This window comes from Eschrichtius robustus, chromosome 3, assembly GCF_028021215.1.
Source record: "Eschrichtius robustus isolate mEscRob2 chromosome 3, mEscRob2.pri, whole genome shotgun sequence".
NCBI lineage: Eukaryota > Metazoa > Chordata > Mammalia > Artiodactyla > Eschrichtiidae > Eschrichtius > Eschrichtius robustus.
In genome coordinates, this window is record NC_090826.1 from 117,686,852 (window position 1) to 117,696,168 (window position 9,317).

Below are 9,317 nucleotides of genomic sequence, written 5' to 3' on the forward strand. Positions count from 1 at the left end.
CCAAAAATTCCATTGTTTTTTATTTATTTCTGTTTTCATATATTTTTATTTTCTAGAGCGTTTCCTTATTTTCTGATTTTTTCAGTTTTTCTTATTTAGCATTCTATTCCCTTTTTTTTTTAAGGTTTTATTTTATTTTTTTCTTCCAATTTTGAGATATAATTGACATACAGCACTGTATAAGTTTAAGGTATACACCATAATGATTTGACTTACACACATCATGGGATGATTACCACAATAAGTTTAGGGAACATCCATCATCTCATGTAGATATAAAATTCTATTTTATAGAATTTTATTTTATAGAAAAATATAAAATTTTCTATTTCTAAAGAAATAGAAAAAAACTTTTTTCCTAGGGATGAAAACTCTTAGGATTTACTATCTTAACAACTTTTACATATAACATACAGCAGTGTTAATTATATTTATCATGCTATATATTACATCCCTAGTACTGATTTATCTTATAACTGGAAGTTTGTACTTTTTGACCACCAATTCATCCAATTCTCCCTCCCCCCACCTCACTGTCTCGGGTAACCACAAATCTGCTTTCTATTTCTATAAGTTTGTTTGTTTGTTTTTGAGGTATATTTGACCTACAACACTGTGTTAGTTCCTATTACACAACATAGTGATTTGGTATTTCTATACATTTCAAAATAATCACCAGGATAAGTCTAGTTACAATATGTCACCATTCAAAGATACACATAGTTATTAACTATATTCTCCACACTGTACATAACTATTTATCTATCTATCTGTGATTGTTTTAAGTTGCTGATCTCTTAAGTTCAAATACATTTTACAACCCTGAATTTTTATCCCCTCCTCACGTTTACTGTTTTTGACATCATATTTTACATCTTTTTGTTTTGTGTATCCCTTAACTATTTATTGCAGATAGAGATGATTTTACTACTTTTGTCTTTTACCTTTCCTACTCACTTTATACATGGCTGATCTGCTACCTTTACTGTATATTTGCCTTTACCAATGAGATTTTTCCTTTCATAACTTTCATGTTTCTAGTTGTGGCCTTTCTTTTTCACTTAGTGAAGTCCCTTTAACATTTCTTATAAAGCTGGTGTGGTGTGAACTCTTTTAGCTCTTGCTTGTCTGTAACACTTTTGATTTCTCCATTAAAACTGATTGAAAGTCTTGCTGGGTAGAGTATTCTTGGTTGCAGGTTTTTCCCTTTCATCACTTTAAATAGATTGGGCCACTCCCTTTTGGCCTACAGTGTTTCTGCTGAAAAATCAGGTGATATATGGAAGTTTCCATGACTGTAACTTGCTGCTTTTCCTTGCTGCTTTTAATATTCTCTCTTTATCTTTAATTTTTGACATTTTAATTACAGTGCATCTTGGTGTGTTCCTCTTTGGGTTGATTCTGTTTGGGACTTCCTGGACCTGTGTGTCTGTTTCCTTTCTCATGTTAGGGAAGTTTTCAGCTACTATGACTTCAAATATGTTCTCTGCCCCTTGCTCTCTCACTTCTCCTTCTGAGACCCCTATAATGTGAATGTTAGTATGCTTGATATTGTCCCAGAGGTCTCTCAAACTGCCCTCATTTCTTTTTATTCTTTATTCTTTTTTTCTGTTCCTCTACACTGATTTCCCTTACTCTGTCTTCCAGATCTCTGATCCGTTCCTCTGTATCATCTAACCTACTGTTGATTCCATCTAGTGTACTTTTCATTTTAGTTATTGTATTCTTCATCTCTGTTTGGTTCTTCTTCATATTTTCTAACTCGTTGTTAAAACTTCTAACTGCTCACTCTGTTCATCTATTCTTCTCCTGAGTTCTATGATGATATTTCTTTTTTCTTTTTTTTTAGTGTTTATTTGGCTGCATCAGGTCTTAGTTGTGGTACATGGGATCTTAGTTGTGGCACGTGGGATCTTTCACTGTGGTGCATCAGCTCTCCATTGCAACACACAGGCTTCTCTCTAGTTGTGGCCTGCAGGCTCCAGAGCACGCGGGCTCAGTAGTTGCAGTGCGTAGACCCTCTAGTTGTGGTGTATGGGCTCCAGAGAGTGCAGGCTCCATAGTTGTGGTGTGCAGGCTTAGTTGCCCTGTAGCCTGTGGGAACTTAGTTCCCCAACCAGGAATAGAACCCATGTCCCCTGAATTGGAAGGTGGATTCTTAACCACTGCACCACCAGGGAAGTCCCTATGATAATATTTCCGATCATTACCTTGAACTCTTTATAGGGTAGATTGCCTATCTCCACTTCACTTAGTTCTTCTGGGCTTTTCTTTTTCCTTCATTTTGAACACATTTCTCTGTCCCTTCATTTTGCCTAATTTGTTGTTTTTATTTCTATCTATCCAATAGATTGGCTACATTTCTTGACCTTGGAGAAGTGGCCTTTTGTAGGAGACATCCTATGTGTCCCAGCAACACACTCCCTTCTGATCACTGGAGCTATATGCTTTAGGGATGTTCCCTATCTGGGCTGTGTGGGTCCTTCTATTGCTGTGGGCTGACTACAGTGGGTGATCTGGTAGGCGTGACTGGCCCCCAGTTGATTGCCAGGTCCTGTCTTATGCAGAGGCTGCCAGCCACTGGTGGGCAGGTTTTGTCATGAGGCTGCTGGCTGCAGGACCCCAGGAGGGCCAGGGGCTAGTCTTGGCCCACTTAGGTAGAGCTGGGTTCTGGAGTGTGTGGTTACAGAACCAGGGGTCCCAGATCTAGTGTTGGCCTGCTGGTGAGTGGAGCCGGATCCTGGGGTAGCTGGCTAAGTGGTCCAAGGTCTCTTGGAGCTGCTATCAGCCTACTGGTGGGTGAAACCTGGTCCTGGGCCTAGTGCAGGCTCACTGTGGGCAGAGCTGGGTCCCAGGTCTCTGCCATCAGGGCCCTAGAGATTCCCAGAGTTGGTGTTTCGGGACACTGGTGGACAGGGCTGGGGCCCAAGGGGTCCTGGAGCTGATGCCTGCCCACTGGTGGGTGAAGCTGGTCCCAGGGCGAGTGCCAGGCCACTGGTGTGAGGGGCTGGGTCTTAGGCCCTCTGGTGGAAGTGGCTATGGGCTCAGGGCGTCTTTAGGACCAGGCCTGCTGGTAGGTGGGGCTGCGCCCCTGCCCAGCTAGCTTCTTGGCCTGGGGCATCCCAGTACTGCTGCCAACAGGCTGGTGGGCTGGGCCAGGTCCCTGCACTAATAAGCTAGAGGGAGGATTCCAAAATGGCACTTGCCAGCACCAGTGCCCAGGTAGTAGGACAAGTTCCCCAAAATGGCTGCCACCTGTGTCTATGTCCCCAAGGTGAGTTCCAGGGGCCTCCTGCTTCTCCGGAGGCTCTCCAAGGTCAGCAGGTAGGTCTGACCCACCCTGGGTCACAGAGTATGTGAGATCCTGTGTGTCCACTTTAAGAGTGGAGTCTAAAAGGAACCCTCCTACACCATTGGTGGGAATGTAAATTGGTGCAGCCACTATGCAAAACAGTATGGAAGTTCCTTAAAAAACTAAAATTAGAGTTGCCATATGATCCAGTAATCCCACTCCTGGGCATATATCCAGAAAAGATGAAAACTCTAATTTGAAAAGATACATGCACCCCAATGTTCATAGCAGCACTATTTACGGTAGCCAAGACATGGAAACAACCTCATCAATAGTCTCTCTGTAAATAGTTATAATTTTGCTGTGCCTGTGGGAGGAGATGAGCTCAGGGTCTTCCTACTCCTCCCTTTTCCATTCTATTCCTTTTTTTTTTTGTGGGGGGTAGAGTTGTTTTACAATGTTGTGTTAGTTTCTGCTGTACAGCAAAGTGAATCAGCTATATGTATACATATATCACCTCTTTTTTGGATTTTCTTCCCATTTAGGTCACCACAGAGCACTGAGTAGAGTTCCCTGTGCCATACAGCAGGTTCTCATTAGTTATCTATTTTATACATAGTAGTGTAAATATGTCAGTCCCAATCTCCCAATTCATCCCACCCCCCCTTTCCCTCCTTGGTGTCCATACGTTTGTTCTCAACATCTGTGTCTCTATTTCTGCCTTGCAAACAAGTTCATCTGTATGATTTTTCTAGAATCCATATATATGCGTTAATATACAAAATTTGTTTTTCACATTCTTACTTACTTTGCTCTGTATGACAGTCTCTAGGTCCATCCATGTCTTTACAAATGACCCAGTTTTGTTCCTTTTTATGGCTGACAAATATTCCATTGCATATATGTACCATATCTTCTTTATCCATTAGTCAGTCAATGGGCATTTAGGTTGCTTCCATGACCTGGCTATTGTAAATAGTGCTGCAGTGAACATTGGGGTTCATGTGTCTTTTTGAATTATAGTTTTCTCAGGTTATATGCCCAGTACTGGGATTGCTGGGTCATATGGTAATTTTATTTTTAGTTTATTAAGGAACCTCCATACTGTTCTCCATAGTGGCTGTATGAATTTACATTCCCACCAACAGTGCAAGATGGTTCCCTTTTCTCCACACCCTCTCCAGCATTTGTTGTTTGTAGATTTTTTGATGATGGCCATTCTGACTGGTGTGAGGTGATACCTCATTGTAGTTTTGATTTGCATTTCTCTAATAATTAGTGATGTTTTCAGGTGCCTGTGGCCAACTGTATGTCTTCTTTGGAGAAATGTCTGTTTAGGTCTTCCACCCATTTCTTGATTGGGTTGTTTGTTTTTTTTGGTATTGAGCTACATGAATTGTTTGTATATTTTGGAGATTAATCCCTTGTCAGTTGCTTTGTTTGCAAATATTTTCTCCCATTCTGAGGGTTGTCTTTTCTTCTTGTTTATGGTTTCCTTTGCTGTGCAAAAGCTTTTAAGTTTCATTAAGTCCCATTTATTTATTTTTGTTTTTATTCTCATTATTCTAGGAGGTGGGTCAAAAAAGATCTTGCTGTGAATTATGTCAAAGAGTGTTCTGCCTATGTTTTCCTCCAGGAGTTTTATAGTGTCCAGTTTTACATTTAGGTCTTTATTGCATTTTGAGTTATTTTTGTGTATGCTGTTAGGGATTGTTCTAATTTCATTCTTTAACCTGTAGCTGTCCAGTTTTCCCAGCACCACTTATTGAGAGACTGTCTTTTCTCTTCTTTGTATTGAATTTTTGTTAGTGTGATTAATATGCGTCTCAGCCTGTTTCTCCTTGAGTTTATCCTGTATGTGACTCTCTGCGCCTCCTGGACTTGATTATTTCCTTTCCCATGTTAGGAAAGTTTTCAACTATAATCTCTTCAAATATTTTCTTAGACACTTTCTCTCTCTCTTCTTCTTCTGGCACCCCTATAATTCGAATATTGGTGTGTTTAATGTTGTCCCAGAGATCTCTGAGACTGTCCTCAATTCTTTTCATTCTTTTATCTTTATTCTGCTCCATGGCAGTTATTTCCACCATTCTACCTTCCAGCTCACTTATCCATTCTTCTGCCTCAGTTATTTTGCTATTGATTCCTTCTAGAGTATTTTTAATTTTAGTTATTGTGTTGTTCATCAGTGTTTGCTTGTTCTTTAGTTCTTCTAGGTCCTTGTTAAACATTTTTTGTATCTTCTCCATTCTATTTCCGAGATTTCGGATCATCTTTACTATCATTACTCTGAATATTTTTTCAGGTAGATTATCTATTTGCTCTTCATTTATTTGATCTTGTGGGTTTTTATCTTGCTCCTTTGTCTGCAACATATTTCTCTGCCTTCTCATTTTGCTTAACTTGCTGTGTTTGTGGTCTCCTTTCTGCAGGCTGCTGGGCCGTAGTTCTTCTTCCTTCTGGTGTCTGCCTCCAGTGGGTGAGGCTGGTCCGGTGGCTTGTGTAGGCTTCCAGGCGGTGGGACTGGTGCCTCCGTTCTGGTGGGTGGAGCTGAATCTTGTCCCTCTGATGGACAGGGCTGCGTCAGGTGGTGTGTTTTGGGGTGTCTGTGAGCTTAGTATGGCTTTAGGCAGCCTGCCTGCTAATGGGTGGGATTGTGTTCCTGTCTTGCTAGTTGTTTGGTGTGGGACATCCAGCACTGGAGCTTGCTGGCCCTTAGGTGGAGCTGGGTTTTAGTGTTGAGATGGAGACCTCTGGGAGAGCTCTCACTGATTAATATTCCCTGGGACCAGGGGTTCTCTGGTGGTCCAGAGTCCTCGACTTGGCTCTCCCACCTGAGGTTCAGGCCCAAAGCCTGGCCAGAGAACTAAGACCACACAAGCCACATGGCTTGAAAAAACAAAAAGGAATAAAGAAAGAAAAGGAACAGACAAACAAAACCCCAAGTCAAATGGTAAAAGCAAAACCAAACAGACAAAAACACACAAAGAAACACACAGACACACAAAAACAGAGAATAAAGGGAAAGAGAGATAACTAAAAAGAAGAGAGCAACCAAACAGTAAATGAACCTGAAAATGAAAACAAACAATAAAAACGAAACTAGCAAAGACAAAAAACAAATCAAAAGCAGAAAGTAAAGTTAAAAAAAAGTCAAAAAAGCATAAAACAAACACACAAAAATGATCAAAAAAAGATAAAAACAAAATAAAAGAAATAAGAAAATAAAAGGAAAAAACACAAAACAAGATAAAAGTAAAGTAAAAATAGAAACTATAGGTTAAAAAAGATAAAATCAAAGCCAAGCAAAGAAAAAAAACAAGAACAAGGAAAAAACACAATATAACAAAAAAGTAAAGTAAAAATAGAAAAAAATTTTAAAATATATAAAAATAAAAGCATAAAAAATAAAAGAAAAAATATGTAAAAAATAAAAGAAAAAGGACAACAACAGAAAAAACCAAACAACAAAAATAATTGTAAAAATGATAACATTTTCCTGGGGCTTCAGCTGTCAGTGTCCTTGCCCCCTCAGTGAGCCACAGTGAATCCCTGCCTCCACCTTAAGTCCTCCAAAACCTCTAGGTAGTTCTCTGGACCTGCTGTAGGCACTTTGGGGCCAGCTCAGACTCTGAACTGTCCCAACTCCTGCGTGTCCTTGCCCCCAAAGTCCACAGTTACCTGCAAAGTCCACAGCCTTAATTGTGGGAACACTTGTCTATTCAGATATTCTACAGATGAAAGGTTTACCAAGCTGATTGCGGGCATTTAATCAGCTGCTCCTGAGGCTGCACAGAGAGATTTCCCTTCCTCTTTGGTTGCATTGCCACTGGGGCTCAGCTTTGGTTTTGGCCCCACCACTCCATGTGGGCCACCCTCAGGCAGCTGGGGGCAAAAGCAGCGGCTGATTAGAGCTCACTTGCTCACTCAGGCCAGGGAGAGGGAGGGATACAGCAGTCACAGTTGGGATGTGTGAGGACTGCCTTGTGGCGGCAGAGGCCAGCAGGAAGTTGCAACAGCCTGAGGCGTGCTGTGTGCTCTCCTGGGGAATTTGGCCCCAGATCGCAGGGCCCTCAGCAGTGGCAGGCTGCACAGGCTCCCGGAAAGGTGTGGGCAGTGGCCTGCTCTTGCTCACAGGACCCTTGGTGGCAGGGGCAGCAGCAGACCTGCCTCTGGGGTCCAAGATAGCAGCCGCAGCTCACGCCTGCCCCTGGAGCTTGTGTAGGCAGTGCCCTGCCACCTGTGAGTGCACAGAGATAGAAGCTCCTATGGCAGGCCTGCTCCTCTCCTTGAGCACCCCCCAACAGTGGTCTCTTGCCTCTCTGGCAGGCCCAGGTTTCTTCCCAGACTCCGTCAGCTGTGGTGCATTAAGCCCTCTCAGGCTGTCTTCACACAGCCAACCTCAGACCTCCAAAGCCTGAGTCTCAGCACTCCGCCACCACCCACCCCAGCAGGCGAGCAGACAAGCGTCTCAGGCTGAGTAGTGCCAGTCAGCACTGACCCTCTGTGCAGGAGTCTCTCTGCTTTGCCCTCCGCACACCTGTTGCTGCGCTCTCCTCTGAGGCTCTGAAGCTCCCCACCAATCCCCGCCAGTGAGGGGGCTTCCTAGTGAGTGGAGACTTTTCCTCCTTCACAGTTCCCTCCCAAATGTGCAGGTCCTATCCCGATTCCTTTGTCTCTTTTTCTTTTCTTTTTTCCTTTGCCCTACCTGGTTACGTGGAGATTTTCTTGCCTTTTTGGAAGTCTGAGGCCTTCTGCCAGCTTTCAATGGAGGTTCTGTGCGAGTCGTTCCACATATAGATGTATTTTTGATATATCTGTGGGAAGAAGGTGAGTGCCACGTCTTACTCCTTTGTCATCTTGAGAAGCTCCCCACTCCTTTTTAAAAATGTAATGTCTTCTCATATGTTTCTAAGAATATTAAGTACATGTTTAGGGGCTTTTATTTCATTTTCTCTTGCTCCCTGCATTATCTGTCTTCCAAGTTCCTTTTTTTTTTTTAATTGATTCTGTTTTTTTGGAGACTGTCTTTCTCAACTGAGGTTTTCCTCAAATATCTTGTGATTCCAGCAACCCATTTATATTTCAGAATAAATCACTAACTACTTGACTAGAAGATTTGTGTGTAATGGGTGGAGTTTGTCAATCCTCACTGTAAGTGAAATAGGAACCAAGGTAATCAGCTGAGAGTGAAAAAAGAGAAGATGTTCAAGGTCTCTCTCACACCTAACTTATGATTTTGGCTCCATTGTTTATATATGGTTCAAACTCTAGATCAACCTATTTAGCACTTCAGAGCAGCTTGCTGTCAGAACCTCCTAGAAAAGACTTTCTTCTTATTTTAACTTCTTTCTTTTGCTAGCTGTTGAGCATTCAAGGAAATTTTAGGCTAAAGATCCCATTTTCTTCTTCCTTTATCAAAAGCAGAAAGAAAAACACACACACACAATGGTATAGGTCCCAGATTTTTATGAAATTTCCTGATAGTCTTCAAATCTTAAAAAGAATGTTCTCAACTCTAATCCATCTAGTTATTCATGCATTGAAAAAATATTGAAATATCTACCACAAGCCAAGAACTCTATTACCCTTTGGGTTTACAGTCGTAAACAAAATAGATACAGTTCTTGTCCTCATGGGCTGAATGTCTTGTGGGGGAGACAGACAATAAACAAGTAAACTAATGTGGTGCTCCAAGGACAATGATGCTTCAAGGATAAAGGACGGCGCTGCCTGAAAAAGTGTCAGCGTTACACCTCCTACTGGACTCTTAATTGCCCTCCCCACCATGTTGTAATGGTTACAAAATTCCTGAGCCCACCTGGGCGATGCCCACCTGGGCAACAGGACCTCTCCCAAATAAGGAAAGGCATATGTCCTGTCCCATTCCCACCCTCTAGAAGGAAGGTATATGTGTCTCGACCAATCAGTAAATGAAATTTTCACCTTGGACCATTCCTTTGTTTTCTGGCTATAAAAACTGAGCAATAGCACATGTTCGGGCTTGACTGTCCCAGACTACTAG